Consider the following 7,656-nt stretch of genomic DNA (forward strand, 5'->3'; position numbering starts at 1 on the left):
AATGGATCTCACACCCTGCAGGAGAATGCGTGCCCATTCTTACCAGACATTTTGCCCTCCGTGCACCCCAGGGTTCCCTGGCACCCAAACGCCCTTGCTCTACCTTGAAATCTCCTATCCTTACAGTCTGTGGGCCGCCCTGCCATGTGCCCTCATGGGATTGTGATTATTGGTTTGTCTAGTCTCCTCATTCAGACAGGAAATGGGTCCTACTGATCTTTGTGCCTCCAGGGCCCAGGACAGTGCCCTCCTCCCAACCAATCATTGAACATCCATTGGTGACTTAAAAATGAACCACATAAACTTCTTGGAGTTTCTTATGAAAGTTGAAAAAATATGGCTTCTGAGTCAGGGTTTTATAGCGAGGGAAGGCGCCTGCTAACCAGGTCCCAACTCCCGATAATTCTCCATCTGATAATACTAACAACTATAACCACAGCGGGCCCCGTGTGTGCCACCACTAAGTGCTTTAAAGGCAGTAGCTTGTTGACGCCTCACAACAACCCTAGGGAATGGGTACTATTACCAGCGCCATTTTACACATGAAGAAACTGAGATTGGTGGCAGTTAAGTCCTTAGCCCCCAGCTGGCAGGTGATGGAGCCAGACTGGAACCCAGGGCTGTCAAACCCACTGCACGCTATCGTTCCCCAGCCTTTACTGAGCAGATACAGAGGGCACAGGCATAAATGCGCACTCAAGACGGCGAAATCCGGGAGACACCTGTGTCTGCTTCTAAATTATAATCCAGTCCCAGCCCCAGCCCGGCCTGGCAGGAACACAGCCTTCACGGAGCAGGCCAGAGTGGTCTCTGCACGGGTCAGGCAGCTCCATTCTAGGAGGAGGACTTTTCCACCTCCAGGGTGTATCACAGCTACGTAAAGCCTAAAGCCGGCAGTCCTGGGCGGAGAAGGGTCAGTTCACCTCACCCTCACCCACAGGGAAACTGAGGAGCCTAGAAGCATCCTAATGCTAGTCATTGAAGGAGATGTTTACAGAATGCCTACTGTGTGCTAGTCAGGGACTCAGCAGTGAGCAGATAGCTGTCCCCAGAGGAAATGCACAGCGGAGGCCGGAGGCCGATCATGGGGGAGGCGAGCGGCCCGGGGAGCCGGGGTTAGGTGAAGCGGGTGGGGTGCTGAGGCAGGCACTGCTCCAGGTGGGGGGAGCGGCCCACTCCAGCACTAACAGCACAACAGAACTTGGTGAGTCTGGGGAAGGAAAGAAATGCGGGTGGCGGCAGCACGGAAAGGAAGAGGAAGTGCGAAATAAAGCTGGGGTTGACCCTGCCAGGCCCTGAAGGATGTTGAGAGGATTTGTGATTTTATCCTAAACGCAGTGGGGATCCTGAAAGGTCTGACAAGTTCAGATTTACATTTTTAAAGGTTTACTGGGGCTGGAGTGTAGAGAAGGAGGGGCGGGCGGAAAAGGGGCAAGCTAGATGACGACAGGAGACGGATTAGGCTACTGCTGGTTTACAGGTGAGCTGGTGGTGGGCTGGGCTTAGGTGACGGCAGAGCAGGGTCTTGAACTGTGTTCTTAACAATCCGGTGACCTCAGGGAGGTCATTGGCAATGAGCAACATTTAGTGAGCCCCTGAGGTGCACTATGTGTGTGCTGGAGGCTGGAGAGCGGGGGACAGAAAGTTGAGCAGAGTCTGATGTTGCCTCGGCACAAGTAGCTGTCCGGTGGACAGAGAGACACACAAAGACCCAGCCAGCCCCAGAGAGAGGAGAGAGCTGCAGGGAAACACTTTAGCTGAAGGCTTAGCGGACTTCTCTGGGACTATAGAAGACTGATTCTTTCCAGCAGGGAGGATGTGGGAAAACTTCTGGAAGAGGCAGCATTGCCTTGGGCTTCCAGCATAAATGAATCCCAATAGACTGAACCTTAGTTATTGCCTCTGTGAAATGGGGCCATTATGCCTGTCCTGCCTCCCTAGAGATCATTGTGGTGTTGGGAGGATCCGAACACACCTTGCATTTGCTGGCAGTAAGATTTTATCATTATCTTCCACTACACACACACACACGCACGCGCACACACGGATCCATGTTCAGGCTCACACGTGTGCTCAACTGTTCCTAGCCTCTGCTCTCTACTTTCTCCCTTATTAAGATCAATTCAGGAAGAAGGTGACAAAGTTGTCCACACTACCAGTTAAGCGTGCCCTTCCCCCAGGACTGGGATTTTCCCAAGGATTTAACCAAACACTGTGCCCAGCACAAAGGACATGCTCAGTAATCATCTGTTAAATGAATGAATGAATGAATGAATGTTTTATTGAAGTAATAATTAAATGAATGGGTGCATGAACAGACAGATAAATGGATGAAAAAACAGATGTTGGGACAATTGAATGAAAGATGAAATCAATAAAGAATTGACAGTGGGTGCATGAATGTAGCCAGTCAGCTGAGGTTCTAGGTGTGGAACTAGGGGCATTGCTGTGGGTGGGGCTCATTGAAGGGGGCTTCCTTCATGCTGCGGCCTCAAGTCTGTGCTTCAAAGGCAGGTCGAAGACCTGGAGTGTGGCAGACAGGTACCCAGGGAGCAGCTGTGGCGACAGGTCGGTCAGGCTGCACCTCTGTGCTGAATATTTCCAACCCTGGAGTCATGTCCTCAAATGCTCCCATCAGTCCAGTTTCACTGTGGCCTGGCCTTGCAGCCTGGGATCGAAGAATGAGCCCTGCCACTACTCAGTGTGCATCCCTGGGCCAGGCCCTTGCCTGCTCTAGACTCCAATTGCTTCATCTGTACAGGGTTCTTTAATTAATTAATTAATTAAATTTTTTGGGGGGGAGGAAGATTAGCCCTGAGCTAACATCCATGCCCATCTTCCTCTACTTTGTATGTGGGACACCTGCCACAGCATGGCTTGACAAGCAGTGTGTAGGTCCGCACCAGGGATCTGAACGAGTGAACCCTGGGCCGCTGAAGCTGAACGTGCAAACTTAACCGCCGTGCCGTCGGGCTGGCTCCTGTACAGGGTTCTTTAAGAGTAGCCAGTGCTCGGGGCCTGGCCCGGTGGCGCAGCGGTTAAGTGCGCACATTCTGCTTCTCGGGGGCCCGGGGTTTGCCGGTTAGGATCCCGGGTGTGGCCATGGCACCGCTTGGCAAAAACCATGCTGTGGCAGGCATCCCACATACAAGTAGAGGAAGATGGGCATGGATGTTAGCTCAGGGCCAGTCTTCCTCAGCAAAAAGAGGAGGATTGGCAGTAGTTAGCTTAGGGCTGATCTTCCTCAAAAAAAAAAAAAAAAAAAGAGTAGCCAGTGCTCTTATGTGGTGACTGGCTGAGTGGCCTGCCTTGAAAATGAATTGACAAACTGACACATCCCCAGGCTCAGAAAGTGACAAAGCCAGGCCACTGTCCCCACTCAGAGGGGATGCTAAGAACCCCTCTACCCAGCAGAGCATATCTCAGTTCACAAAAGATCTTCCTCTTCATGAGTTGGATGAAGGCGGGGCGGGGGAGCCTTCCAATCTAAGAGACAGACAGTGCCTGACTTACGATGGTTGTGATGGGGATCCAGTCTGCCCAGGGAGAGGAGCCCAAGGCATCCTGGCCTACGTGCCGATCTATATGATCCGATTCATAGCTAAAGTTATACGACTACCCGATAACCAGACCCCACCTGCACTGATACCATTTGACTTTTTACATCATCTTCCTTTGTCTAGTAAAAATAAATCACATACGCGTGCTTTATAAATTTAGCCCTGGGGCCGGCCCAGTGGCTCAGTGGTTAAGTGCGCACATTCCGCTTTGGCGGTGCGGGGTTCGCTGGTTCGGATCCCGGGTGCGGACATGGCACCGCTTGGCAAGCCATGCTGTGGTAGGCGTCCCACATAGGAAGTAGAGGAAGATGGGCACAGATGTTAGCTCAGGGCCAGTCTTCCTCAGCAAAAAGAGGAGGACTGGCAGCAGTTATCTCAGGGCTAATCTTCCTAAAAAAAATAAAAAATAAAAGGGTAAATATAAATTTAGCCCTAACCCTCAATCAACACATTGCAGCTCTTCACTGCCCATGGGTCCTGTCCTCATGCTATTCTTTGAATAAAGGGGCACTACCACCAGACCTTGTGAGTCCAAGAAATCTTTGTTTTGACTCCTCAGCTTGCTCAGCCCGCATCATGTCAACATACGATTTTTCAACTTTATGGTGGTGCGAAAGTGATATGCATTCAGTAGAAACCGTATTTTGAATGTTGCATTTTGATCTTTTCCTGGGCCAGCTCTATGTGACACGATACTCTCTGGCCGCAAGCCACAGCTCCCAGTCAGCCCTGCGATCACGAGGGGCAACAACCGCTACACTTCCAGCCCTTCTGTCCCCACACGACCATTCTGTTTGTCACTTTCAGCACAGTGTTCAATACGTTACATGAGATGTCCAACCCTGTATTATAAAATAGGGTTTGTGTAGATGATTCTTTTTTTTTTTTTAAAGATTTTATTTTTTCCTTTTTCTCCCCAAAGCCCCCCAGTACATAGTTGTATATTCTTCGTTGTGGGTCCTTCTAGTTGTGGCATGTGGGATGCCGCCTCAGCGTGGTTTGATGAGCAGTGCCATGTCCGCGCCCAGGATTCGAACCAACGAAACACTGGGCTGCCTGCAGCAGAGCGCGCAAACCTAACCACTCGGCCACGGGGCCAGCCCCCTGTGTAGATGATTCTGCCCAACTGTAGACTAAAAAAAGTCTTCTGAGCACTTTTAAGGTAGGGGAGGCTAAGCTCTGATTTATTTATTTTTTTTTGAGGAAGATTAGCCCTGAGCTAACTGCTGCCAATCCTTCTCTTTTCGCTGAGGAAGACTGGCCCTGAGCTAACATCCATGCCCATCTTCCTCTACTTTCTATGTGGGACGCCTACCACAGCATGGGTTTTGCCAAGCGGTGCCATGGCCGCACCCAGGATCCGAACTGGTGAACCCTGGGCCGCCGAGGAGTGGAACGTGCCCACCTAACCACTGTGCCACCGGGCCGGCCCCTAAGCTCTGATATTCTGTGTTCGGTAGGGGAAGTGTATTAAATGCATTTTCGACTTACGACATTTTCAACTTACCATGGGTTTATCAGGACATAACCCCATTGTAAGTTAAGGAGGATCTGTAGTCACCTCCACCCACCTGGGATGCCTCATCCCATCGTGCTGTGCAGTTGTCTTCATCGCATGTGTCATTCTCTGAAAGCCTGTTATTTATCCGCTGTCTTATGTGTCTTGCCGCTGGAATGTGAGCCGTATGTGGACAGGGCTCATGTCCTGTTCATCCTTGTATCCCCAGCACCTAGAACAATGCCCGACCTTTAGAAGGTGCTAACTTTTATTAAATGCCTGGGTAAAGGGATAAATAGATAGGTGGATGCATGGATCATTGTAATCCTGTTAACGACTACCAGATATTAAGCCCTAGGTGCTGGGCTAAGCACTTTTCATGGGTCACTACAGCTTTGTGAAAAATGCCATTACTTGCCCCATTTTACAGACTTGGAACTTGAGGCCCAGAGAGGAGGCTATTTCCCCCAGGTATAGAGCCAGGTTTTAGACCCAAGTCTGTTTAACAGCAAGGCCCATTTTCTTAGTGATGCCACTATCTGACACCTCTTAGTCTATTACCCCGGCACCCAGGGAGCTTGGCGCAATTGGAAGTTACGAGTTGGGACTCAGGGGCCGGCCCCGTAGCCAAGTGGTTAAGTTCACGCACTCCACTTGGGCAGCCCAGGGTTTCACTGGTCTGGATCCTGGGCACAGACATGACACTGCTCGTCAGGCCATGTTGGGGCGGCATCCTACATGCCACAACTAGAGCGACCCACAACTAAAATATACAACTATGTACTGGGGGGATTTGGGGAAGAAAAAGGGGGAAAAAAAAAAAGATTGGCAACAGTTGTTAGCTCAGGTGCCAATCTTTAACAAAAAAAAAGAGTTGGGACTCAGACGTGCTATCTGATTCTATTTTCAGAAATATTCAGAATAGGCAAATCTTAGAGACAGAAAGCAGATTAGTGGTTTGCCTAGAGCTGGACGGAGGGGAAGTTGGAGGGAATGGGAGTGAACGCTTAATAGGTACCGGGTGTTTGGGGGGATTATGAAAATTGAAAATTGATTGTGGTGATGGTTGCACAACTCTGTGACTATACTACAAACCAGTCCATTGTACATTGTAAATGGGCAAATTATATGGTATGTGAGTTACCTCTCAATAAAGAGTTGGGCCTCAAGAATCTCACCTCTGCCACTTACCTGCTGGGCACGTCACTTCACGTCTCTGAGCCTCAGTTTCCTAACCAGTAAAATGGGAAAAGTAAACGTCTCCTGGGGTTAATGTGAGCGTTAAATGAGATAATACATGTTATTATTCCCATTTTATCAAGGAGGAAACTTAGGCCCAGAGAAGGGAAGTGACTTGGCCCAGAATGCACAGCTGGTGAGTGACAGGTGAGGGACTCGGGCCTGGGTCTTTTGGCACCACTTCTTCTCTTAGCGTTTTGTAGACTGGATCAATGTCTGTGCATCCACCCACCCCATGACCACCACCACTCTCTTCCATCTGCCACCTTCTCTTGGGCTCTGAGGCCCTACGTCCCCACTGCCCATGCCCAGAGCAGACCAAGGTAGCAAGGTCCCCCCAGAGCATAAGACGCCCTGTCCCCCAGCCCCTACCCTGCTCCCCTCCTGGGGCCGTGATGCTGTCTTGCTTTTGCTTGTAATAAAGAAAATATCTCAGCTACCCTTCCACGGTTGCTTGGCAACTCCAAAGGGGGGTCGGGGGGAGCAAAGGGGAGGAGGGAAGGGGGAGGACTCTGGAGCCAATCTGGAGACAAAGAGTAGGATTTGGGTGACATGGAGCCTGTTCTTAGTGCTAACCTGGCCTGGCTGGGGCGGCGGGTGGGGGCAGGGGGCTTCCTCCCACCCCAGTGTCTCACACCAATAAATATGGATTAGGGAAATGGGCAGAGTTTTTCCCACGGGGCTGAAAGGCCACATCTGACCTTTCTACCCCCTTTATGTACCAACGTGACAGTCAGAGAGAGCAAAGAGCAGGACCCCCTGAGATGCCTCCCCCATGGCCTTCTGACTTGGGGAAACTTTTCACCCTCCTCCTTCCCCTGGTCTCAGACCAGGTCACAGCCCCGCCTGGGCTCCTGTCCCGGGGATGAGCAGGAGGCTGGTTTTCAGGTGGGAGTCAGGAGCTCCCAGCCTCAGCGTCTGCCTCAGGCCCTGCCCACCTTGATGGCACAGAACTGGGTGCCAGCCCCTGGGTCACCCTGTAAAGGCGCCCCCTGCCTCCTGTGCCAGTTTCTGCCCCGTGGTTCCCCATTCTGGGCCCCTTCTCCCCCCCCACCTCTGCCTGGGGCCCCCTCCAGGAGCAGCCCTGCTCTCCCCCAAGCCCCTTCTACGTCCCTCTGTCCCTCTTCTCTTTCCCAGGCTCGCTTCATGGCCCTCTTCTCCCACCACCTTCTTCTCCATTTGGTTTCCCGCTTTCTTTCTTCTACTCTGGGGTGGGCCCCCTCTGCCTCAGTCCCCCTACTTCTGGAGCCCCTCCTGAAAACTAGGAAGCCCTCATGCTGACGTTGCTGCAGTGAAGATGGCAGGAGGGGGTTGCAAAGGAGAGAGGGTAGGGGCGGTGATCTCTCTCCCTGGTGCCCT

This window comes from Equus caballus, chromosome 25, assembly GCF_041296265.1.
Source record: "Equus caballus isolate H_3958 breed thoroughbred chromosome 25, TB-T2T, whole genome shotgun sequence".
NCBI classification, from domain to species: domain Eukaryota; kingdom Metazoa; phylum Chordata; class Mammalia; order Perissodactyla; family Equidae; genus Equus; species Equus caballus.